General features: G+C 38.7%; 1 long non-coding RNA gene across 1 annotated transcript; it reads left to right on the top strand.

Moving 5' to 3' along the window:
* The first annotated feature begins 3681 nt into the window (after positions 1 to 3681).
* On the top strand, positions 3682 to 25038 carry LOC130541435 (uncharacterized). Its single transcript, XR_008955493.2, has 4 exons — positions 3682 to 4403; positions 4826 to 4876; positions 5354 to 5494; positions 23546 to 25038. It is a non-coding gene; the product is annotated as an uncharacterized LOC130541435 (long non-coding RNA).
* Positions 25039 to 25379: the final 341 nt, after the last annotated feature.

Below are 25379 nucleotides of genomic sequence, written 5' to 3'. Positions count from 1 at the left end.
CCCTCTGTAGTAGTCCCCAGTATCTATCGTTCCTGTCTTTATGTCCATGTACTCAATGTTTAGCTCCCACGGTATTTGGTTTGAAGTTTAAAGTTGGGTAATGTGATGCCTCCAGCTTTGTGGAACAATATTGTTAACCATTGCATACACTACCTCTTAGGTATGGCCATGTTGCATGCCTTACAAAATCTGTTATTCAGAGAGGTGGAATGATTGTACAAGGCAACAATGACAGTGGTGGTTCTCACCCTCCATTCCAAGCCAGAATTGCTGTTATGTTAGTGATATAAATGCTTGATATTGATATCAAGGAGAAGTAACTCAGGAAATGAAGACTGGTTATGGACTCATGGCCTGGCTTTCCTGGTGGTTCTCTAAACTTTGAAGATTTTTGTATGCCAATGTTTACATTTGAAGATGTTGGCCATTTAATAGATAATACATGAGGATATTCATAGAGTTCTTTTGGTAGAGTGTTTAGAGCATAGTCTTTGGGATTCTCATTGATTTATTCAACAAGTATTTATTAGAATTCTATTGTGTGTCAGACATTGTGGATACAAATATGAGACAGAATTGGTTCCTGTTTCTTGCTAAGCAAGGGAGAGGGACAGTAAACATGCAATCACGTTTCAATGTCATACGTGCAGGGTCCAGGCACTCACTCTAAGCTGAAGGTGCAGAGTGAGAAAGGAATGGCAGCGGGTGCTTTATATCCCTACTGCCATTAATTTACTGTACAGCCCCAGATAAGTTCCTTATACTCTATGACATCAATTTCTTTGTGTAGGATGGGCTAATGTCAAGTTACAAAGGCTTTAGAGAAATGAATTAAATTACTATATAAAGTACTTAATACATTGGCCAGCAGATAACAGGTGTGTAACTCATAAAGCTATTTTGTCCTCTAACCATTTTCTCCAAGCACTCTCATTTACCAATGAGGATAAGAAGGAAGTATTGCTTTACTTAAACAATAGATAGTAGATTTAGAAAATGGAAGTGAAACAAAGCATAATTAGTGAACTTAATTTTATACTGAATTCTGCTATGTATTCAATACTGTGCTAAGAGAAGCAGATACAAAATCAGGGACCCAGGCACTTGCCGCCATCATAAAGTTTCTATCATGGCAATGGAAACTGCCATACAACTCTTTCTCTACTGCCATGCCAGAAAACCCATTAATCAAAGCAGGAAAGGAGGGAGAAGAATGGCTTCTGCAAAAGACACAGTTGCCTGAAGAGGAGGAGATTTGGAGTGGGCACGAATTAGTCTTACTCTGTATTACTTGGACAGAACTCATACCAATGAATAGAACATACCTGGTTTGATGCAGAAAAAAATTTTCTAACACTAGAGATGCTTATACATGTGATAAGCCTCCTGGTGCAATACTCAATGCCAAGACTGCATGTGTGTGAGCAGCTGCCACCTGGGTTTTTGGTGGCATCCAGTCATGGTCTTTCTAAGGCCTCTTTGAACTCTGTTTCTATGACCTGGGCAAGAATTAAGTTTTCTATGAAAATAGTATTTATTAAAAATCATCACTGTGTCTTGTGCTTGCATACCTTCCATATTTTATCTTAAAGGCCAGCCTGAAGAGCTTATTTTCTTCTAGAGCCAATTCTGTGCTGGTGTCTGTTGATTGATATCACAAAACCTAGCTCATTGCCTTTACTTAAATAATCCTTGCTACTTTTCTTTCCTGTGGTCTGGAATTCTACCACTAGTTACTGATAAGGATTTAACATTTTAAATATCGTCAAGAATCTCTTATTAATTGCAAATGTCTCTGAAGAAGGGTTCCCAAGGACTGTTAATTTTGGTCAGTTATTTTTTTAAGGAGGAATTAGCTTAGCACACATAACAGTTGTTAAAAAATTTTTAGTGTTAACTCCAATCAACTGATAGTGGCTGTCCTGCAGCTTTGTGCTGTGAGTGTTTCTAAGACTGAGCATAAGCTCAGAGAGAAAGAGTGCAGTGATCAGATAGCAGTGTCTGCAGTGGGTAACAGTCTTGGAGCATTCTTCCAAAGGATTTGACAAAAGATTGGACTTAGTTTAATAGGTACATTTTTGATAGTTCTAAGAAGTTTAGAGTAAGATTTCAGGGGAACAGCTCTAAGGATACATGACAAAAGAGACAATGAATGTTAAGACCGTTTAGAGGACCTCAAAATGGATGATGGAGACCTGCCAAAGATAGTCTTCCCCTTGCTGACCTTGGTGGGCTCTCTAGCATCCTTCATATTCTTTATGACAAGCCTATGTGTCCCAAAACTAAATAATGACAGATGTTTTGGGGTTGTTTTTCAGGCAAATATGTCTCTCTCACTTGTGATATATTTTTGCTTAGAAAACTGGTATTGAGAATATGTGAGTAGCAGAATTAAGTAAGATACTGTCAGCCTTAGAGCTTATTTGATCCAAACCTTCCATTTAAAAATGAGGAAATTGAGAAGAGAATAAAGTAATAACCCATGATCTCCCATTTTCAAAATTTTAGACTTTACATGTATAGACATCTTACAATTGTTATTTAGTAACTAATTACCTGTTTACTGCCTTAGACCCAAGAATTGGTTGATAGGCAAAGCAGACAATAGCTGAGGGATATTGAGTCTATGAACAAATTACTTGACTCTGAGTCTTAATTTCTCATTCAAGACATAATAATATTGCTAACTATCTGAGAGTCATATAAAGTGACCATAGTAAGTGTTTGATAAATTAGGTCCCATTATTTTAGGTTCACTCCCAGTGCTTGTACAGCTCCTAACTCCCCTTCTCCCCAGGGACTTGAAAATGTACCCAGCATTAGAACCTGAGCCCTGACCATTTAGTCAATCTGTGGTAGTATATGTTTATCTTCTTCCCTTCCACTTTAGAACTTTGGACATGTCAACAATCATTTCTAAGAAATGAGGTATTGCAGACCAACATTTGCCAAGAGTGTTTATGGATTACTTAATTATAAAGTTTGCATGTTGAAATCTTAAAGAAACAAGCAGATTGACATGACTTGTTTAAAAATGCAGTATTCATTAATGAATTCAATCCATCAGCAACATTTCTTCATTGTCATAGATTTCCTCAGTTTTATCAGGGCCATAGTTGCTTGGAAAAAATATTCACCAGAAAAAGGTTTCTTTTTAATAGTAATTACTTGAAAAGAATATAAAGTTCTTCATTTCTCTCAAATGATAGAACACTTTCCATAAAGGTTCTCACGAAGTAATGAAGACTGCTAAACCCACATCTTTTCTTGTTTTCTTCAGCTACATTAAATGTCAATCTCGTTAGAGAAGTTTACTAGATGAGGGTGGAAAATCCTATTTACAATTTACATATTCCAGGTATAAGGATAAGATAAGTAAGGCACAATGACTACTAAAGCGTACATGAGAAGGCTTATCTTTTTCAGAGGTCATTACTGTAAGTAGAATCATTGAAAATTGCAAGACATTAATTTGTGGAATGAATATACAGAGAGAGCTGATATATTGAAGCAACACACACAGGAATATTCCACTTTAGCCTCACTTCCACTCTAGGTAAGAGAATGTTCTATTTTAAACTTACGTTTAGAATTGGATAAGCAGTTTTAGACAAAGCAATACTTTGAATAATAGCAGAAATAATATTATGAGCTAAATTATTCAGTACCTGTTATGTGCCAGGCCCTGTGCTCAGTACTTCACACATATGCTTTCTTATTTTATTTTCTTATTTTTAAATTGTATTTTTAGAAACAGGGTCTTGCTCTGTTATCCAGGCTAGAATGCAGTGGTATGATCATTCATACCACCTTGACATCCTGGGCTCAAGTGATCCTCCTGCCTTAACCTCCTGAGTAGGTAGGACTACAGGGGCCTAACCCTGTACCTGAGTAGTTTTTCATTTTTTTGTAGAGATGAGGTCTAACTATATTGCCCAGGCTGGTCTGAAACTCCTGGCCTCAAGTCTTGGCATCCTGGCCTCCTGCATTGGCACCCTAAAGTGCCGGGATTACAGGCATGAGTCATCAAGCCCAGCCCATATATGCTTTCATGTAATCTTAACTACCACCCAATATAGTAGAACTTATTTAAATTTTATTGCCAGAGAAACAGAAACTCAGAGAGCTTAAGTTATTTTCCCAAGAGCATAGTAAGTACCAGAGCTAGAAGTTGAACTCAGAATAGCTGTCACTGAAACCTTTTCTTATTTTAATATAGTAAATGATAATGGTTTGTTTATTTAACAACTGCTAAGCTCTTTGGGAGCTATTATTATAGGAAAAATGACACTGTTATCAATAGAGAACATATGCATGTGATTTTGGTGAGTGGAGATGATGAAGAAGATGGAGGTGATCCAAGATGTGTGAAACACCGACTTTGCTGAATTAAGCCTGGCAAGGTATTAATGTTTATACTTTTATATCCAATGCTAAACCTTAATTTTCGGTGTGCTAGTAACTTCTAATATAAAGAGTTAAATAACTGAAATATTAAGTTTAATTCAGAAGTGTTAACAGAAGTACATGCAGCTTATTTGTAGAACAATGATAGATTTCACCTACACAACATATTTGAATATAAGTCATTCACAGAATACAGTTTAAATACAAGTGAAGACATATTCCGAGAATTTGTTTAACTTATAGTAAATAAAAATACATCTAGAAATTTATGAGAGAACAAATATAGGTTGTAGAATTGTAAAGAGGGATTTCAATTTGGAAAATTTTCTTTTATGCAAATATCTCACTCCATCTGAATTTTATAACAAAATACCGTAAACTGGATAGCTTTTAAACAACAGAAATTTATTTTTCACAGTTCTGGAGGCTGGGACCTCCAAGATCAAGGCACTGGCAGATTTGGTATCTGGTAAGCATCCTTATATTCGGAATCTGGGATGGCTCTACATTCTGGTCCATAGAAGGTGCCTACTGAGGTGTCTTAACATGGTGAAAAAGGTAAACCAGCTCCCTTGGGCTTCTTTTATAAGGGCACTGGTTGCAGTCATGAAGACTCCAACCTCATCACCTAATCACCTCCCCAAAGGCACCGCCTACTAACACTATCACCTTGGGGTTAGATTTTCAATGTATGAATTTTAGGGGACACAAGCCTTCAGGTAGCACAGCAGCAAATAAAATCTCACTTATTCAGCCATACAGTATATTAATAGCCAGAATTACCCAGACAGAATGTAAGAGACATGTGAGTTTTATTATCACTATTGTTTTGTCTGAAATTTGAAATAACATTAATTGTTTTTGGAGGGAATGGAGCAATGATATAACAAAAAACAATGGAAGAAAAGGGCTTGAGGCTATCTTTAACATAAATATTATGTTTCAGCCCCAACATTATGGTTGCTCAGTTTCTTCAGAAAGCAACTCATGGAGAAGTACAAACCACAGTTAGAAAGTTGAGAGATTTCAATGAGAAGCACAGGACCTTTAAGTCACATGGTTACCTTCAGAATGCACTCACCAATTGGTAGGTGAATTATGTTCGCCCGTTTTCTCTTTTTAAACTATATTGCAACCAAAAGATGTTTTTATGAAGGGGCTTGAATAATTAGGCAAGGGCTTATAAGACAAAGATATGTAGATGAGTCATATCCTAGATGTTTTTGTTGTAGGTTTATAAACTTTTTTTTTTTGAGTTATGGTATTGCTGGTAATGCAATCATGGCTCTTGACAGCCTCCAATTCCTGACTCAAGCAATCCTCCTGCCTCAGCCTCCCAAGTAGCTAGGACTACAGGTGTCCACTGCCATACCCGACTTTTATTTTTTTTTTACAGATGGGGTCTTGCTATGTTGCCCAGGTTGGTCCCAAACTCCTGTCCCCAGGCAATCCTTCTGCCTCAGCATCCGGAGTTGCTAGGATTACAGGTGTGAACAACCACACCTGAATCTAAACCTACATTTTATCAGTTCGTTCCTAGGACACCAGGATCTGAGAACCAACACTCAAGAAAATGAATTATAACGTAGAATACTAATTGGTTGATTTACATTGGTTACATTTGGTTACACAGAATTTACATTTTGTGCCTCTGTCACAGAATACTATTGTCTGACATTCTCATATAATGAATCCTGGGAAACTGAAGTATTAATTTTAAAAATTTTCTGAGAAAATATGAAGAAGAAAAAAAAACAGTAAATATATGATGGGATCCTTTTCCCAGTAAGTAGAAAATCTTTGGCGTTATTATTGCCTCATTATAAAATGTATCTATTTTGTGATTAGCAAATCCCATGAAAATAGTGATTCTACTTGAAAATTCTTGATAAATACTGACCTATTCTTATAATCCACATATTTTTTGGATCCATTATCCTCATGCTAAATAATTTAAAATGTAAATGAATGATTTTATTCTTTGTTTACAGATTTTTAAACTTCATCTTCTTGGGGCTAAATCCTACCTATCTTTTATTAGACTCTGAGTAGACATAGAAAAATCATGTCTCACTGGGTGCGGTGGCTCACGCCGGTAATTCCAGCACTTTGGGAGGCTGAGGTGGGCGGATCACCTGAGGTTGGGAGTTTGAGACCGGCCTGACCAACATGAAGAAACCCTGTCTCTACAAAAAAAAGAAAAAGAAAAAATTAGCCGGGCGTGGTGGCGCATGCCTGTAATCCCAGCTACTCAGAAGGCTGAGAAGAGAGAATCGCTTGAACCCGGGAAGGCAGAGGTTGTGGTAAGCCGAGATTGTGGCACTGCACTCCAGCCTGGGCAATAAGAGAAAAATTCCATCTCAAAAAAAAAAAAATCATGTCTCATTAGAAACACATTTTAAATGAAGCACTTCTGCCTATGACTAGTCCTTATTTTATAGTGATTCTGACTTGCTTCTGCTTCAAAAGATGATGATTGTTTGCCCTTACCCTCTAAATCTGAAAACACATGCCATCTGAGGTTTACAGAATCTCATATATTTACTGCTACTGAAAGATATTTGAAAACTAACTGAATTATTACATTTTCATTTGGATATTTGACACTGAATACGCATTGTCTCAGAATTCAATTCTTAAGGCAAGTTCTCACAGAAACCAAACAAAAAATAGGAAATAAGGAAAGCAAACTATTGTATATTTCTTTTCAAAATTTTTTAATTCTTATGGGTACATAGTAGGTGTATGTGTTTATGAGTTACATGATATATTTTGATACAGGCATGCAATGCACAATAATCGCATCAGGGCAAATGGGGTATCCATAACCTCATGCATTTATCCTTTGAGTTTCAAACAATCAGATTATAAATTTTTAGCTAATTTAAATGCATAGTTTTTTTTAAAAAAATTATAGTCACTCTGTAGTGCTAGCAAATACTGGGTCTTATTCCTTCCGACTATTTCTTGGTAACTACTAATCATCTCCACTTCCTGCCCCCTCCCACCCTCACTATTCCTCCCAGCCTCTGGCATGGCAACCATCCCTCTACTCTCTATCTCCTCTCTATCTCCATGAATTCAATTGTTTAATTTTTAGCTCCCAAAGATAAATGAGAACATGCAATGTTTGTCTTTCTGTGCTTGGCTTATTTCACTTAACATACTGATCTCCAGTTCCATCTGTGTTGTTGCAAATGACTGGATCTCATTCTTTATTAAGGCTAACTAGTACTCAATTGTGTATACGTACCACATTTTCTTTATCCATTCATATGTTGATGGACACTTAGGTTTCTTCCAAATCTTGCCTACTAATAGTGCTGCACTAAACATGAGAGTGCAAATACCTCTTCAATATTCTGATTTCCTTTCTTTTGGGTATATAACTAGCAATGGGATAGCTGGATCCTATAGTAGCTCTATTTTTACTTTTTTGAGGAAGCTCCAAACTGTTCTCCATAGTGGTTATACTAATTTAAATTCCCACCAACAGTGTACAAGGATTCCCCTTTCTCCATTTCATCACCAGCATTTGTTATTACCTGTCTGTTGGATAAAAGCCATTTAAACTGAAGTGAGATTATATCTCATTGTAATTTTGATTTTCATTTCTCTGATGATCAGTGACATTGAGCATCTTTTCCTATACCTGTTTGCCATTTGTGTGTCTTCTTTTGAGAACTGTCTATTCAGATCTTTTGCCAATTTTAAATCAGATTATTAGATTTTTCCCAATAGAGTTGTTTGAGCTTATTACATATTCTGGTTATTAATCCCTTGTCAGATGGGTAGTTTGCAAATATTTTCTGCCATTCTGTGGGTTGTCTCTTCACTTTGTTGATTGTTTCTTTGCCGTAAGGAAGCTTTTTAATTTGAAGTGATCCCATTTGTCCATTTTTGCTTTGGTTACCTGTGGTTGTGAGGTATTAGTCAAGAAATCTTTACCCACTCCAATGTTCTGAAGAGATTACTCACTTTTTTCTTGTAGTAGTTTCATAGCTTGAAGTCTTAGATTTAAGTATTTAATCCATTTTAAATTGATTTTTGTATTTTGCCATAGCTAGGAGGTCTAGTGTCATTCTTCTGCATATGGATGTTTAATTTTCCCATTTATTGAAGAGACTGTCCTTTCCCCAGTGTATGTTCTTGGCACCTTCGTCAAAAATGAGTTCAGTGTAAAGTATGGATTCATTTCTGGGTTCTCTATTCTGTTTCACTGGTCTATATGTCATAGACCATAGACCAGTTATGCAGGTATCGTGTCATTTTTGTTACTATATCTCTGTAGTATAATTTGAAGACAGGTAATGTGATTCCTCCAGCTTTGTTCTTTTTGGCCAGCATAACTTTGGCTATTATGGGTCTTTTGTGGTCCCATGTAAATTTTAGGATTCTTATTTCTGTTTCATTGTAAAGATCTCTCATTTTTTTTCAGTTAATTCCTAGGTATTTTATTTTATGTATAAAATATTTATTGCCATATAGTTCTTTCCTGTCTTCCTTCTAGTGAAGGTGATTTTCTCTGGTGGTATGATTTAATTCCTTGCTTTTAATTTTTTGTTTATCTGCTAAATGTTTTTTGACCTGAGGTTACCATGAGGCTTGCAAATACTATCTTATAATCCATTATTTTAGGCTGACGATAACTTAACACTGATTCAATAAACAAATGAACAAACAAGCAAAAAGAAACCTAATAAAAACTACACCTTAACTTGTCTCTCCACTTCTTAACTTTTTGTGAACAATGATGGTGGTATTTTGATGGGAATTGCATTGAATTTGTAGATTGCTTTGGGCAGTATGGTCATTTTCACAATATTGATGCTACCCATCCATGAGCGTGGACTGTGTTTTCATTTGTTGGTATCATCTATGGTTTCTTTCAGCAGTGTTTTGTAGTTTTCCTTGTAGAGGTCTTTCATGTCCTTGGTTAGGTGTATTCTTAAGTATTTTATTTTTATTTTGCAGCTATTCTGAAAGGGGTTGAATTCTTGATTTGATTCTCAGCTTGGCTGCTGTTGGTGTGTAGCAGAGCTTACTGATTTGTGCACATTAATTTTGTACCCTAAAACTATGCTGAAGTTCATTTACCAGTTCTAGGATCTTTTTGAATGAGTCTTTAGGGTTTTAACTATGTGATCTAAGTACTAAGTATGTGATCATATTATCCGCAAACAGTGACAGTTTGACTTCTTCTTTACCAAGTTGGATACTCTTTATTTCTTTCTCTTGTCTGGCTAGGACTTTCAGTATTATGTTGAATAGAAGTGATGAAAGTGGGCGTCCGTGTCTCGTTCTAGTTCTCAAGGGGAATGCTTTAAACTTTTCCCAATTCAGTAGAATATTGGCGGTGGGTTTGTCATAAATGTCTTTTATTACCTTAACGTATGTCCCTTCTGTGCTAATTTTTCTGAGGGTTTTAATCATAAAGCGATGCTGAATTTGTCAAATGCTTTTTCTGCATCTATTAAGATGATCATGTGATTTTTTGTTTTTAATTCTGTTCATGTGGTGTATCACATTTATTGACTTATGTATATTAAACCACCCCTGCATTCTTGGTATGAAACCTACTTGATCATTGTGGATTATTTTTTGATATGCTGTTGGATTTGGTTTGCTACTATTTTGTTGAGGATTTTTGTGTCTATGTTCATCAGGGATATTGGTCTTCAGTTTTCTTTTTTTGTTATGTCTTTTCCTGGTTTTGGTATCTGGGGGATACTAGCTTCATAGAAAGATTTAGGGACGATTCTCTCTTTCTTTATCTTTTGGAATGGTGTCAATAAAATTGGTACCAATTCTTCTTTGAATGTCTGATAAAACTCAGTTGTGAATCTGTCTGGTCTTGGACATTTTTTTTGTTGGCAATTTTTAAAATTACCATTTAAGTCTCACTGCTTGTTATTGGTCTGTTCGGAGATTCTATATCTTCCTGGTTTAATCTAGGAGGGTTGCATATTACCAGAAATTTATCCATCTCATCTAGGTTTTCTAGATGTTCATCAGGGATATTGGTCTAAAATTCTCTTTTTTTGTTTGTTGTGTCTCTGCCAGGCTTTGGTATCAGGATGATGCTGGCTTCATAAAATGATTTAGGGAGGATTCCTTCTTTTTCTATTGATTGGAATAGTTTCAGAAGGAATGGTACCAGCTCCTCTTTTTACCTCTGGTAGAATGTGGCTATGAATCCGTCTGGTCCTGGACTTTTTTTGGTTCGTAGGCTATTAATTATTCCTTGAATTTCAGAGCCTGTTATTGGTCTATTCAGAGATTCAACTTCTTCCTGGTTTAGTCTTGGGAGAGTGTATGTGTCCAGGAATTTATCCATTTCTTCTAGATTTTCTAGTTTATTTGTGTAATGGTGTTTATAGTATTCTCTGATGGTAGTTTGTATTTCTGTGGGATTGGTGATGATATCCCGTTTATCATTTCTTATTGAGTCTATTTGATTCTTCTGTCTTTTTTTCTTTATTAGTCTTGCTAGTGGTCTATCAATTTTGTTGATCTTTTCGAAAAACCAGCTCCTGGATTCATTGATTTTTTGAAGGGTTTTTCGTGTCTCTATCTCCTTCAGTTCTGCTCTGATTTTAGTTATTTCTTGCCTTCTGCTAGCTTTTGAATGCGTTTGCTCTTTCTTCTCTAGTTCTTTTAATTGTGATGTTAGGGTGTCGATTTTAGATCTTTCCTGCTTTCTCTTGTGGGCATTTAGTGCTATAAATTTCCCTCTACACACTGCTTTAAATGTGTCCCAGAGATTCTTGTAGGTTGTGTCTTCATTCTCATTGGTTTCAAAAAACATCTTTATTTATGCCTTAATTTCATTATTTACCCAGTAGTCATTCAGGAACAAGTTGTTCAGTTTCCATGTAGTTGAGCGGTTTTGAGTGAGTTTCTTAATCCCGAGTTCTAATTTGATTGCACTGTAGTCTGAGAGACAGTTTGTTGTGATTTCTGTTCTTTTACATTTGCTGAGGAGTATTTTACTTCCAATTATGTGGTCAATTTTAGAATAAGTGCAATGTGGTGCTGAGAAGAATGTATAGTCTGTTGATTTGGGGTGGAGAGTTCTGTAGATGTCTATTAGATCTGCTTGGTGCAGAGGTGAGTTCAAGCCCTGGATATCCTTGTAAACCTTCTGTCTCATTGATCTGTCTAATAGTAGACAGTGGGGTGTTAAATCTCCCATTATTATTGTATGGGAGTCTAAGTCTCTTTGTAGGTCTCTAAGGACTTGCTTTATGAATCTGGGTGCTCCTGTATTGGGTGCATATATATTGGGATAGTTAGTTCTTCTTGTTCCATTGATTCCTTTACCATTATGTAATGGCCTTCTTTGTCTCTTTTGATCTTTTTTGGTTTAAAGTCTGTTTTATCAGAGACTAGGATTGCAACCCCTGCTTTTTTCTTTGCTTTCTATTTGCTTGGTAGATATTCCTTCATCCCTTTCTTTTGAGACTGTTTGTGTCTCTGCACATGAGATGGGTCTCCTGAATACAGCACACTGATGGGTCTTGATTCTTTATCCAATTTGTCAGCCTGTGTCTCTTAATTGGGGTGTTTAGCCCATTTACATTTAAGGTTAATAGTCTTACATGTGAATTTGATCCTGTCATTATGATGTTAACTGGTTATTTTGCCCATTAATTGATGCAGTTTCTTCATGGCATCAATGGTTTTTACAGTTTCTCATGTTTTTGTGGTGGCTGGTACCAGTTGTTCCTTTCCCTGTATAGTGCTTTCTTCAGGAGCTCTTGTAAGGCAGGCCTGGTGGTGACAAAATCTCTCAGCATTTGCTTCTGTAGAAAGGATTTTATTTCTCCTTCACTTTGAATCTTAGTTTCACTGGATATGAAACTCTGGGTTGAAAATTCTTTTCTTTAAGAATGTTGAATATTGGCCCCTACTCTCTTCTGACTTGTAGAGTTTCTGCTGAGGGATCCACTGTGAGTCTCATGGGCTTTCCTTTGTGGGTAACCCAACTTTTCTCTCTGACTGCCCTTAACATTTTTTCCTTCATTTCAACCTTGGTGAATCTGACAATCATGTGTCTTGGGGTTGCTCTTCTTGAGGAGCATCTTTTTGGTGTTCTCTGTATTTCCTGAATTTGAATGTTGGCCTGCCTTGCTAGATTGGGGAAGTTTTCCTGGATAACATCCTGAAGAGTGTTTTCCAACTTGGTTCCATTCTCCCCATCACTTTCAGGTACACCAATCAAACGTACATTTGGTATTTTCACATAGTCCCATATTTCTTGGAGGCTTTGTTTTTTTCTTTTTACTCTTTTTTCTCTAAACTTGTCTTCTTGCTTTATTTCATTAATTTGATCTTCAATCACTGATATCCTTTCTTCCACTTGATTGAATCAGCTATTGAAGCTTGTGCATTCATCACGAAGTTCTTGTGCCATGGTTTTCAGCTCCGTCAGGTCCTTTTAGGTCTTCTCTACACTTTATTCTACTTAGCCATTCATCTAACCTCTTATCAAGGTTTTTACCTTCCTTGCGATGGGTTAGAACATGCTCCTTTAGCTCGGAGAAGTTTGTTATTACTGACCTTCTGAAGCCTACTTCTGTCAACTCATCAAAGTCATTTTCTGTCCAGCTTTGTTCTGTTGCTGGTGAGGAGCTATGATCCTTTGAAGGAGAAGAGGTGCTCCCGTTTTTAGAATTTTCAGCTTTTCTGCTTTGGTTTCTCCCCATCTTTGTGGTTATATCTACCTTTGGTCTTTGATGTTGGTGACCTACAGATGGGGTTTTGGTGTGGATGTCCTTTTTGTTGATGTTGATGCTATTCCTTTCTGTTTTCAGTTTTCCTTCTAACAGTCAGTTCCCTCAGCTGCAGGTCTGTTGGAGTTTGCTGGAGGTCCACTGCAGACCCTGTTTTCCTGGGTATCAGCAGTAGAGGCTGCAGAACAGCAAATATTGCTGCCTGCTCCTTCCTCTGGCAACTTCGTCCTAGAGGGGCACCTGCCTGTATGAGGCATCTGTTGGCCCCTACTGGTAAGTGTCTCCTAGTTAGGCTACATGGGGGTCAGGGACCCACTTGAGGAGGCAATCTGTCCATTCTCAGAGCTCAAACACCATGTTGGGAGAACCACTGCTCTCTTCAGAGCTGTCAGATAGGGATGTTTAAGTCTGCAGAAGTTTCTGCTGGCTTTTTTTCAGCTATGCTCTGCCCACAGAGGTGGAGTCTATAGAGGCAGTAGGCCTTGCTGAGCTGTGGTGAGTTCCGCCCAGTTTGAACTTCCTGACTGCTTTGTTTACCTATTTAAGCCTCAGTAATGGCAGATGCCCCTCCCCTCACCAGGCTGTAACCTTGCAGGTTGATCTCAGACTGCTGCACTAGCAGTGAGCAAGGCTCCGTCAGTGTGGGACCCACTGAGCCAGGCGTGGGAGAGAATCTCCTTGTCTCCCGGTTGCTAAGACCATGGGAAAAGGGCAGTATTTGGGCAGGAGTGTCCCATTTTTCCACGTACAGTCTATCACAGCTTCCCTTGGCTAGGAAAGGGAAATCCCCTGACCCCTTGAGCTTCCCGAGTGAGGCGATGCCCCATCCTACTTTGGCTCACCCTCTGTGGGCTGCACCCACTGTCCAACCAGTCCCAGTGAGATGAACCAGGTACCTCAGTTGGAAATGCAGAGATCACCTGTCTTCTGTGTCGATCACGCTGGGAGCTGCTGACTGAAGCTGTTCCTATTTGGCCATCTTGGAACGGAATCCATTATCTCATTTCTTATGTCTAGAAGTAACTGTTTTATATTGAAAGCTCCAGAGTTAGGTGCACATGTATTTAGAATTGTGATATTTTCCTGTTGGACTAGTTCTTTTGTCATTATATAACATCCCTCTGTCTTTTTTAACTGCTGTTGCTTTAAAGTTTGTCTAAGAAAGCTACTCCTGCTCACTTTTGGTGTCCATTTGCATGGAATATCCTTTTCTACCTGTTTACTTTGTTTTTGTGAGTCCTTATGTGTTAGTTGAGTTTCCTGAAGATAGCAAAAACTTGGTTTGTGAATTCTTATCCATTCTGCCATTCTGTATCTTTTAAGTGGAGCATTTAGGACATTTTCATTCAGTGTTAGTATTGAGATATGAGGTATTATTCTATTCATTGTGCTATTTGTTGCCTGAATACCTTGTTTTCTCTTCATTATGTTATTGTTATAAAGGTCCTGTGAGATTTATGCTTTAAGGATGTTCTATTTTGGTGTATTTTGAGGATTTATTTCAAGATTTAGATCTCCTTTTAGCAGTTCTGGTGGGCATTTGTTTTTCTGGGAAAGACTGTATTTTTCCTTCATTTATGAAGCCTAGTTTGGTTGGATACAAAATTTTTGGCTGATAATTATTTTGTTTAAAGAAGCTAAAAATAGGACCCCAATCTCTTCTGTCTTGTAGAGTTTCTGCTGAGAAATCTGTTGTTGATCTAATAGGTTTTCCTTTATAGGTTACCTGATGCTTTTGTCTCACAACTCTTAAGATTCTTTGTCTTGACTTTAGATAACCTGTTGACTATGTGCCTAGATAATGATGCTTTTGTGATGACTTTAGGTGTTCTTTGAGCTTCTTGTATTTGGATGTCTAGATCTCTAGCAAGGCTGGGGAAGTTTTCCTCAATTATTCCATCAAATATATTTTCCAAAGTTTTAGATTTCTCTTCTTCCTCAAGAACACCAATTATTCTTAGGTTTGGATATTTACAATAGTCAAAAACTTCTTGTAGGCTTTGTTCGTTTTTTAAAAATTCTTTTTTCTTTGTCTTTGATGGATTGGGTTAATTCCAAAGCCTTGTCTTCGAGCTCTGAAGTTCTTTCTTCTGCTTGTTCAATTCTATTGCTGAGACTTTCCAGTGAATTTTGCTAATTTCCAGAAGTTGTGATTGTTTTTTATTTATGCTATGTATTTAATGGAAGAATTTTCCTGTCATATCCCTTATTATGTTTTTGATTTCTTTAAATTGGACTTCACCTTTCTCTGGTGCCTCCTTGATTAGCTTAATTATCAACCCTCTGATTTCTTTTTACGGCATTTCAGAGATTTTTTTCTTGGTTTGGATCCATTGCTGGTGAGCTGGTGTGATCTTTTGGTGATGTTGAAGAACCTTGTTTTCTCATATTGTTTTTCTGGTTTCTCCTCATTTGGACAGACTATGTCAGAGGAAAGATCTGGGATTCAAGAGCTGCTGTTCAGATTCTTTTGTCCCACAGGCTGCTCCCTTGATGTGGTGTTCTCCTCCTTCCTGTAGCAATGGAGCTTTTTGAGAGCTAAATGGTAGTGATTGTTTTTGCTCTTCTGTCTAGCCACACAGCAGAGCTACCGGCTCTGGGCTGGTGGTATTGGGGAGTGTCTGCAAAGAGTCCTGCAATATCATCCATCTTCAGGTCTTTTAGCCATGAATACCAGCACCTGCTCTGGCAAAGATTTTCAAGAGTGCATCAACTGCAGTCCGATAGGGAGGATACAAACTTGCCCTAAGGACACCTGGTTAAGTATTCAGGTTTCTCAGGTGGTGGGCAGGGCCATAGAGCTCCCAAGAGATTATGACATTTGTTTTTGGATACCAGGGAGGGCAGAGAAAGACCATTGAGTGGGGACAGGGATAGGTTTGTCTGAGTTCAGCCTGTCATTGGGCTGGGCTTGCTTAGGCTGTGGGGGATGGGGGTGTGGTTCCCAGCCCAATGGAGTTATATTCCCAGGGGGATTATGGTTGCCTCTGCTGAGTCATACAGGTCCCCAGGGAAGTGAGGGAAAGCCAGCAACCACAGGCCTCATCTCACTCCCATGCAGCCTGCAATCCTAAAGGCTGGTCTCCCTCCCACTATGCTCCCCCAAAAGCACCAAGTCTATTTCCAGGCAGCCAGTGACGAGGGCTGAAAACTTGCCCAAGAGTATGAGCCTCCCTGTTAAGAAAGCAAGCCGACTCACAGTTTTTCAGTATCTCAGGGAGGCTGCAGGGGTGATCCAGTTCCTTTAAAGGGTTTGTGGATTCTCTCAGCTTTTCTGGTATGTTTCTGCAATAGTTCTTGGAGCAAAAATTTACAATGTGAGTCTCCACATGCTGCTCTCTCTGTCCGAGTGGGAGCTGCAAGTTAGTCCTGATTCCTTTCTACCATCTTAATCTGTTATAGTTATTTTTGTTTGGTTCATCATTTAATCTTTCTACTTAAGAATAATTTATGTATCACAGTATTATAATATTCTGTGTTTTTTTTCTGTGTACTTAATATTAGCAGTGAGGTTTGTACTTTCAGATGATTTATTATTCCTCATTAATGTCCTTTTCTTTCTGATTGAAATATTCCCTTTAGCATTTTACGTAGGACAGGTCTGGTGTTAAGTTTTTCAGCTTTTGTTTGTATGGAAAAGTCTTCGTTTCTCCTTTAGGTTTGAAGGATATTTTTACTGAATATATTATTCTAGGGTAACTGTTTTTGTTTGTTTGTTTTTCCTTCAGTATTTTAAATATGTGGTACCACTCTCTCTCGGCCTGTAAGGTTTCCACTGAAAACTCTGCTGCCAGATGTATTAGAGCTCCATTGTATGGCATTTTTTTTCTTTTGTGCTTTAAGGATTCTTTCTTTATCCTTGGCCTTTGGGGGTTTGATTATTAAATGCCTTGACATAGTATTCTTTGGATTAAATCTGCTTGGTGTTCTATAACCTTCTTGTGCATGGATATTGATATCTTTCTCTAGGTTTGGCAAGTTCTCTGTTATTACCTTGTTGAATAAATGTTCTACCTTTATCTCTTTCTCTACCTTCTCTTTAAGGCCAACAATTCTTAAATTTGCCCTTTTGAGGCTATTTTTTTAAGAGCTTGTAGACATGTTTCTTTCTTCCTAATTCTTTTTTTCGTTTGTCTCCTCTGTGTGTTTTCAAATAGCCTCTCTTCAAGCCCAGTAAGTCTTTCTTCTGCTTGATCAATTCTGCTATTAAAAGACTTATGCATTCTTCAATGTGTCATTTGCATTTTCCAATTCCAGAATTTCTGCTTGATTCTATTTTTTTTTTTTTTGACATGATTTGCCTCTGTCACCCAGGCTGGAGTGCAGCGGTGTGATCTCAGCTCATTGCAACCTCCACCTGCCAAGCTCAAGCCATCCTCCCACCTCAACCTCCTGAGTAGCTGGGACTATAGGTACATACCATCATGCTTAACTAGTTTTTTGTTTGTTTGTTTGTTTGTTTGTTTGGTAGAGATGGGGTTTTGCCATGTTGCCCTGGTTGGTCTTGAACTCCTGGGCTCAAGTGATCTGCCTGTCTCAGCCTCCCAAAGTACTAGGACTACAGGCGTGAGCCACTGTGCTGAGCCTTGGTTGATTGTTTTTAATCTTTTATTTTTACTTTTTGAGACAAGGTCTCATTCTGTTGCCCAGGCTGGAGCGCAGTGGCATGATCTTGGCTAACTGCAACCTCTGCCTCCTGGGTTCAAGCAATTCTCCCACCTCAGCCTCCTGAATAGCTGTGACTACAGGTGTGCACCACCATGGCTGGCTAATTTTTGAATTTTTTGGTAGAGATGTGTTTCACCATGTTGGCCAGGCTGGTTTTGAATTCTTGACCTCAAGTGATCTGCCTGCTTTGACCTCCCAAAGTCCTGGGATTACAGGCATTAGCCACCGTGTCTGGCCTCTTATTTTTCACCCTGTCTTATGGTACTGAAGCTAGATTCTTTTTAGTTATTTCAATCTCTTTGTTACATTTATCTGAGAGAATTTGGAATTCCTCCTCTTTATTATCTTGAATTTCTTTGAGTTTCCTCAAAACAACTATTTTAAATTCTTTGTTTGAATGATCACATATCTCTCTTTCTCCAGGATTGTTCCCTGGTGCCTTATTTAGTTTGTTTGGTGAAGTCGTGTTTTCCTGGATGGTGTTGATGCTTGCAGATGTTCATCTGCGTCTGACCATTGAAGAGTTAGGTATTTATTATAATCTTTGCAGTCTAGGCTTCTTTGTACCCATCCTTCTTGGGAACACTTTCCAGGTATTTGGAAGGATTTGGGTATTGTGATCTAAGTCTTATATTCATTAGGGGGCACTATAAGCCCAGTGATGCTGTGGTTCTTATTGACTTTTAGAGGTACCACCTTTGTGGTTTTGGAATAGATCTAGAAGAATTCTCTGGATTACCAGGCAGAGACTCTTGTTCTCTTCCCTTACTTTCTCCCAAACAAACGGAGTCTCTGTCTCTATGCTGAGACACTTGGAGCTTGAGGTGGGGTGACACAAACACCCCTTTGGCCACCACTGCTGGGACTGCACTGGTTAGACCTTAAGGGAGCACAGTACTGGGTTTTGCCTTAGGCTCACTGTAACTACCACCTTGCTACAGCTTTTGTTCACTGAAGGCCCTGGGGCTGTACAATCCACAGGTGGCGAAGCCAAACAATCTTATCTTTTTCCCTTTAGAGTGGTGAGCTCTCTAGGCCCCAGGTGGGTCCAGAAATGCCATCTAGAAGCCAAGGAGTAGAGTAAAAAAACCTTTAAAATCTACCTGGTGTTATATTGTACTGCTGCCGAGCTGGCTTTCAAACCATGTAACACAGTCCTTCTCACTATTCCCTTCCCTTTTCATAGGCAAGGGAGCCTCACCCTATGGCCACCACCACCACAGGCTCATGGAGAGTCCTGTCACGATTCCACCAATGTTCACTTAAAGCCCAGGGGTTCTTCAGTCAGCTTGTGGTGAATGTTGTCAAGCCTGGGACTCACTCTTCCAGGCTCCCCTCTGGCCCAGGGCAGGTCCAGAAATGCTGTCCAAGAGCAAAGGCTTGTAATTAGGAACCTTAAGAGCCTGCCTGGTTTTCTACTCTATTGTGGCCAAACTGGTACCTAAGGTACAAGATGAAGTCCTTTTTACTTTTCCCTCTGCTTTTCTCAAGCAAATGGGGCATCTCTGCACAGCCACCACAGCTGGGAGTGTGCTGTGCCTCTCCTGAAACCAGCAAGTTTCCGTCTCACCCAAGGCTAATGGCATACTATCTGGGTAACATTGCTGGTTATTCAGGGCCCAAGGCCTCTTTAGTCAGCCATGAGTCCTGCCATGACTGGGTCCTTCTTTTTAAGGCAGCATGTTGACTTCGGTCCCAGGGTGTGTCTAGAAATGTTGACCGGGAGCCAAGGCATGGAATGGGGCTTCGTAACTCTGACCAGTGCCCTATTCTTTTGTAGATGAACTGGTATCCAAGATGTAAGGCAAAGTCCACTTTACCATTCCCTTTCCTCAAGTGGAAGGAAGGGGTCTCTTTTGGAGCTGTGAGCTGTGCAGCCTGGGGTTGGGGGAGGGCAAACACTCTAAACACTCTCTTAGCTGTCCTGGCTGGTGTCTCGGTAGTTCTTGGGCCTCCCAGTACACTGGTTTTGAGCCCAGCTCAGCACTAGGACTCACCTAGGAATCGCAGTCTTTGTGGCCTAGACTGCCTTTCAAGTTTATGTGGGGCCCCAGAGCACTTCAGCCCCACGTGGCAAGGCTTGCTGAAACTCAAGTTGCAACTGCTAAGATGGGCAATTTCCCTGTATCTAGCTGGTCCAAATGCTCTCTCCATGGGCAAGCATTAGCTAAGTACAGCAAGGTTCTGCTTTCCACTGTGATAGTGCAGCATTGAGTTCAATGCAAAGTCTCACAATCATTACACTCTCCCTTCCCAGCATACAGATTCTGTGTGCCATGCAGCCACTGCTAGGAAGGTAGGAAAGGAGTGGCAATGGCAATTCAAGACTGTTTTTTTCTGCCCCTTTCAGTACCTATTTCAGTAATATGAAGTTAACTAGAGGAACTGTGATTGCTCACCTGATTTTTGGTTGTTATAAAGTACATACTTTTTTTGTGTAGATGGTTGTTAAATTTGGTGTTCCTGTAAGGGGTAGGGGGAATAGGTCCTCTGCCCCCACCCAGAGAATAACCTACCTTATCTTTCTTGGCAGATAGTTCTCATTAAAAATACCTTGTCCTGAACATTTTGTGTTTATTTTAGTAACTGTCAACTATATGACAATGAACGAATGTATAGAAAAGTGAACAATAGAGAATGACAAATCTATTTGGCCATTGTATAGTGTGTGGGAATTTAGACTTACTAAAAGGTTTTCTGCTCAAAAGAGCTATGCCCAGGGTTATTGGATCCAAAGTTTAACGTTATGCACTCTGTTGATACAAACATTTTGACTGAACTTTCAGAGGCAAAATTTGGGGTGCCTTAGTGAGAGTGAAGAGGAGGTTTCATGCAAAGCATGTGCCTACTTTTCTAAGTGTTGCCCAGCTGCTAATATCTGATCTAGTGTCTGACCTGTTTTCTCCTTCCATGACTTGCAGATGATTTTTTCCTTTATAAGTCTGTTAAAAGCAAAAATAATAATCCTAGGATAGACAAAGTTATAGCATGGTAGGAAATTATCTCTAATTTGCTTAGCCTAACAAAATTTCTTTTTCACTCATGCCACCTGTCTAATGTAGATTGGTAGGAGGTCTGCTGTCATAGTCACTAAGGGACTCAGGGCAATGAAGACCTCATCTCAACACCTGCCATATGCTCGCTGTGTCAGAGGGAGAGGATGATACTAAATCATGCATTATCTCTTAAGCTTCTATTCAGCAGTAAGCATATCATTTCTACTCATATACCATTAATGACAGCAAGTCATATTGTCATACTTCACTTCAAAGGAGATGTGAACATGCAGCCCTACCATTTGCCTTGAAAAAGAGGAGCTGGAAATATTTGATATAATTAACTTTAATGGCCACTACCTCAATCATCCACCAAGAAGAAAAGATTTCTTATTTTTAAACATAAAGAAATGTTACCACAAGATTTCTGTACTCATTGGTTGTTAGATAATGTCTCTACTGATTTTTTGGTTAGTACTTCAGGTTTCTTACAATATCTGTCATCTTTCAGGACAGCATCATTATTCTGTATCTGGCTCTAGTCTCCAGAGAGCATCAGGAAATACTATTGTGATAAGGTTACATATACAGATATAGTTCCTGAATCCAGAAACTCTAGCCACATTCTTTAGCGTAATTTAGTTTTCCAGTTTCTGTGTAAATGGGGGACATCTATTCAAATATTTTAAGCATATGCTAGTCCTTTTGTCATGAGATATAATTTCTTTTTCAATTGTTTTGTCATTTGACTGGACTTCAATGGCTGCTGCAGTTTTATTCTTATTGGCATCCCAAGAAGAGTGGAAGATAGATAAGCTGCAGGAATCAAGATTTGTATATTATCTAAGAAACTGGGGTGGGAGGGAGATATAAAAAACATGAACCATTTCTCTGTTCTTTATCTATCACTTCCCCATTAGCTCTTTTACGTTGAGAACCAGGGTCATTTTTCTAGTGACAGGCCTACTTTGTAGACATTACATCCTAAACTTTCATTAAGGGCAATATTATAATAGGATAAACTAGGCTATACTGTGCTAACAAGTAAACTCCAAAGTTCTAGTGATTTAATTCAATAAGGATTTATTTCTTTCTCATATCACAGTCTAAGTTGAATGGTTCCCTTAGGCCACTCTTAAGGAGTCTGACTAAAACTCCTGGCTAAAATCAACATATGATTTTTCTTTTTTTTTTTATGACAAACAATAGGCAGTCACAAAGCTGCCCTCCCCACACCAGTCTTGGTGTGGCAAATGCAATCTTTGAAGGAGGTTGCAGTTGACTCAGGCTCCCTGGCTGACTTTGCTCCTATACATATCACCATTCCTAGATGAGATGCCTCCATTTGGAGGCTTCTTTATAGGAGGCCTTCAGCTGAGGCCTTCCTCAGGTGCCTCTGCTGAGACCTCCTTATTAAAGAGCTGAAGAATCAAACTTGAAGAAACGTTTCTCCACCCTAACTCAATATTTAGGACTTTTCCACTCCCAGACCTTTCCCCTTTCCTTTCCCCTTGCTCCAGGGTCCATAAAATCCCAAGAGCCTTTTTTTGGAAGCTCCTTCAGGAGTGAGCCAGATACCGTGTCTATGCTAGTCCTGCTAATTCTTGACTGGTGCTGGTCCATGGGAAAAAAAATGATCAGGAGGAGTCACCATTTTCTTCAGGTTAACCTGTTGCTTATCCTGTCCCTGTAAGTGATTAAAGGTTTCACTGTTACTTTCATTTTTGCTTCTTGCTTCATTTTTGCTTCTCGGCTACTCTGATACCTGGCAGCTTAGCTCTGTCTAGGTCAGCTCAGCTCCTTATAATTCTACAAGGAGTAACTCAGGAATCCAAGATGTTTCCATCTTGAAGCTACACTATCTGGAGCATTTGTGTCCAGTGTCACTGGGAAACAGGAGAGAGAGTAGGGAACTGCACAAATAAATTAATGGCCAAGCCTAGATGTGGTGCATAGCACATTCATTCATATTTCACTGGTCAGAACTCAGTTACATGTTTCCAACCCAGTGGCAAGGCAGGTTGGAAAAGTAGTTTTCTTGTGTATATAGGAAGAGGAAAGAGATTTTTTGTGAACATTCAGCCAATTTCTGTCTGTGATGTCAGCTTTTGTTGGGTATATATGTGTGTTGTAGGGGGTAAGTTTTGCACAAGTTTTGCAGACTAGTAGGAGATATAATTACAGATGAAAGGCAGGTCTGATGCCCAGGCATTATACTGAGCATGAGGAATCTCTAATAGAGAGGTGAAATAAAGACTGAAGATTTAGTGACATTGAATGACACATCTTAGGGGACAATGGCATTACCTTTCCTAGTCTAGAAAAAACTTCTGGGTGTTCTTAAGAACTCTTCTCCACCCACCAATACTTCTAAATTTAATTCCTCTGCACCAGCTGCACAATCTTGCATTTACAATTCAGCTTAGACTATTGAACTTTCTACCTACCATTCCCCTCTGTAAAAACGAAAGGTTTAAATCAGTGATTTTCTTCCCCTACTAGCCTGGAAGGTGCAGTTGGTCATTTCATGGGCACTCAAGGAATGTCTGACCTACCTCACAGTGGTCTGTTCATAGTAAACATTTAATGCAGGTAAATATAGTCCTAACTCATCTTCATCGTCATGAAATTCTAGAAGTTTCAGGTCAACAAAACAATGACTCACAGGTTTTTAAGAAACAGTGTCAGCATATGTTCTTGAATTCCAAATTATACAACTTTGTGTTTGTCAAATTACAGGTACAGTTATGAAACATCTAGAAGTCATCCATTCTTGTATAGACTTACTCTCCTGACATGTCTACTTGCTATGAAACAGCTGTTTAGTCATGTTGCCAAGAAGAAAAGAAGACAGAATGCCTCTAGATAAAGAAATGCTATTCCTATGTCAATTTGCTATGCAAAGTGTGGACTGTGGACCAGCAGCATGTGCGTCGCCTGGCAGCTTGTTGGAAATGCAGAATCTGAAGCTCTCATCTAGACCTACTAAACAGACTTCACTTTAACAATATATCTGGGCAAGTCATATAGTCATTAAAATTTGAGAAGTATGATCTAGCATAGATATTACTTCATAATAAATGTTTAATGTTTCAGTTACTATTGCTGCATAGCAAAACACCCCAAAATTTAGTGACTTAAAATGACAACTACCATTTTATTGTGAGGAATTCAGGAAAGGCTCATTTGGGTGTTTGGCTTATGATCTTTCATATGGGTGCAGTCAGACAATGTCTAGATCTGGGACTCTGGGGGACTGAAGCACCTGGTCACTGGTCTGACATCTTTATTTCTTCTTATACAATCTCAGGGCCTCTCTATGTATTCTTGCTGCTAGGCTAGTTTGGGCTTCCCAAAGTCTAGTAGCCTGAGGTCAGTTGGACTGCTTACACATGGCCGATGGCTTCAAAAAGATGTACTCTAGTGGAGAGAGCACAAGTTGCTTGGCTTTTCTGATCTAGCCTTAGAAGTCACTTCTGCCATGCTCTATTTGTTGAAACACCGTAAAACATCATCAGTTTGAAGGAGACAGTATATACACCTTACCTCTTCATGGGAGGATTGTCAAAGTCTCTGTAAGAAGAGCATGGTATAGGAGATATTGTTGTAGCCACCTTTGCAAAATACAATTGACACACTTAATATTTATAACTATTGCCTTTACTCCTTTATTGTGTAGAGGTAAATCAGTGATTAATTCCAGGTTAAAGGTACTTTTTGGCATGCTCAATAGCCGTCTTTACTTTACAGGAGGAGGTAGAGTGCCAGATGGCTTTCCCAAAAGGCATGCTGAAAATTATTAGTAGTTTGATAAAGATTCTGATGAATTCCTCAAGGCTAAATGCAGTGCTGAATTTTTCCTTGTCATCTTCTTTGATCTTCTCAGTGAGAAATTATCTCATCTTCCTCCAAAGCCCATTAGAATGTTGCCTATTTTAAAAGTTGAGTTCTTCATATCATAAATTAAATATTGTGTCTAAAGAGTTTCTGGCATATGCTACATACTCAATGATTGCAGGTATTTTCATTAAATCTATTTATATATATTTCTTACCTCCTTCTCCTTTCTTTTCCTGGTGAACTGCAATTCCTTTAGAAGCCAATTCTGAATTCCTAGGCAGAACAGTCATATTTTTCTTTCGGTTTCAAACTAATTTAAACCCCAAACCAGTATTCATGCACAGACTTATTATATTCCATTACCTAGCATTTCTAAAGAATGACTTTTTTTTTTTTTTACAGAGGTGAGCTTTTTAGATAACTTACACTATTTTAAGTTACAAGGTTTTCGTAATCTTAATTTTTTTCAGTGGAATTTTTTTGCTAAATGTGTAATATGCACCTATAATGCTAAGCATAAGCAGATGCTCATAAGCTAGGGATTCTTTTTTCTTCCTCATTTTGTGATGTTTATAGCCTTGCTGCTGCCAGCGTGTCTATACCTAGTGGCATTTGCTCCTTTCTCAGAGAAAATTACATAATAGATTGCATAAACATTCTATCTATGATCAGAGAATGTGATCTATGAGGGAAAGCCTCAGAGAATCTCTTATGAAGAAGTGAATACATTTGC

The sequence above is a fragment of the Pan paniscus genome, chromosome 3 (assembly GCF_029289425.2).
Source record: "Pan paniscus chromosome 3, NHGRI_mPanPan1-v2.0_pri, whole genome shotgun sequence".
In the NCBI taxonomy this organism is placed as follows: Eukaryota; Metazoa; Chordata; class Mammalia; order Primates; family Hominidae; genus Pan; species Pan paniscus.
Note: the sequence above shows the minus strand (reverse complement) of the source record. Positions and strands in the feature narration are given on the sequence as shown.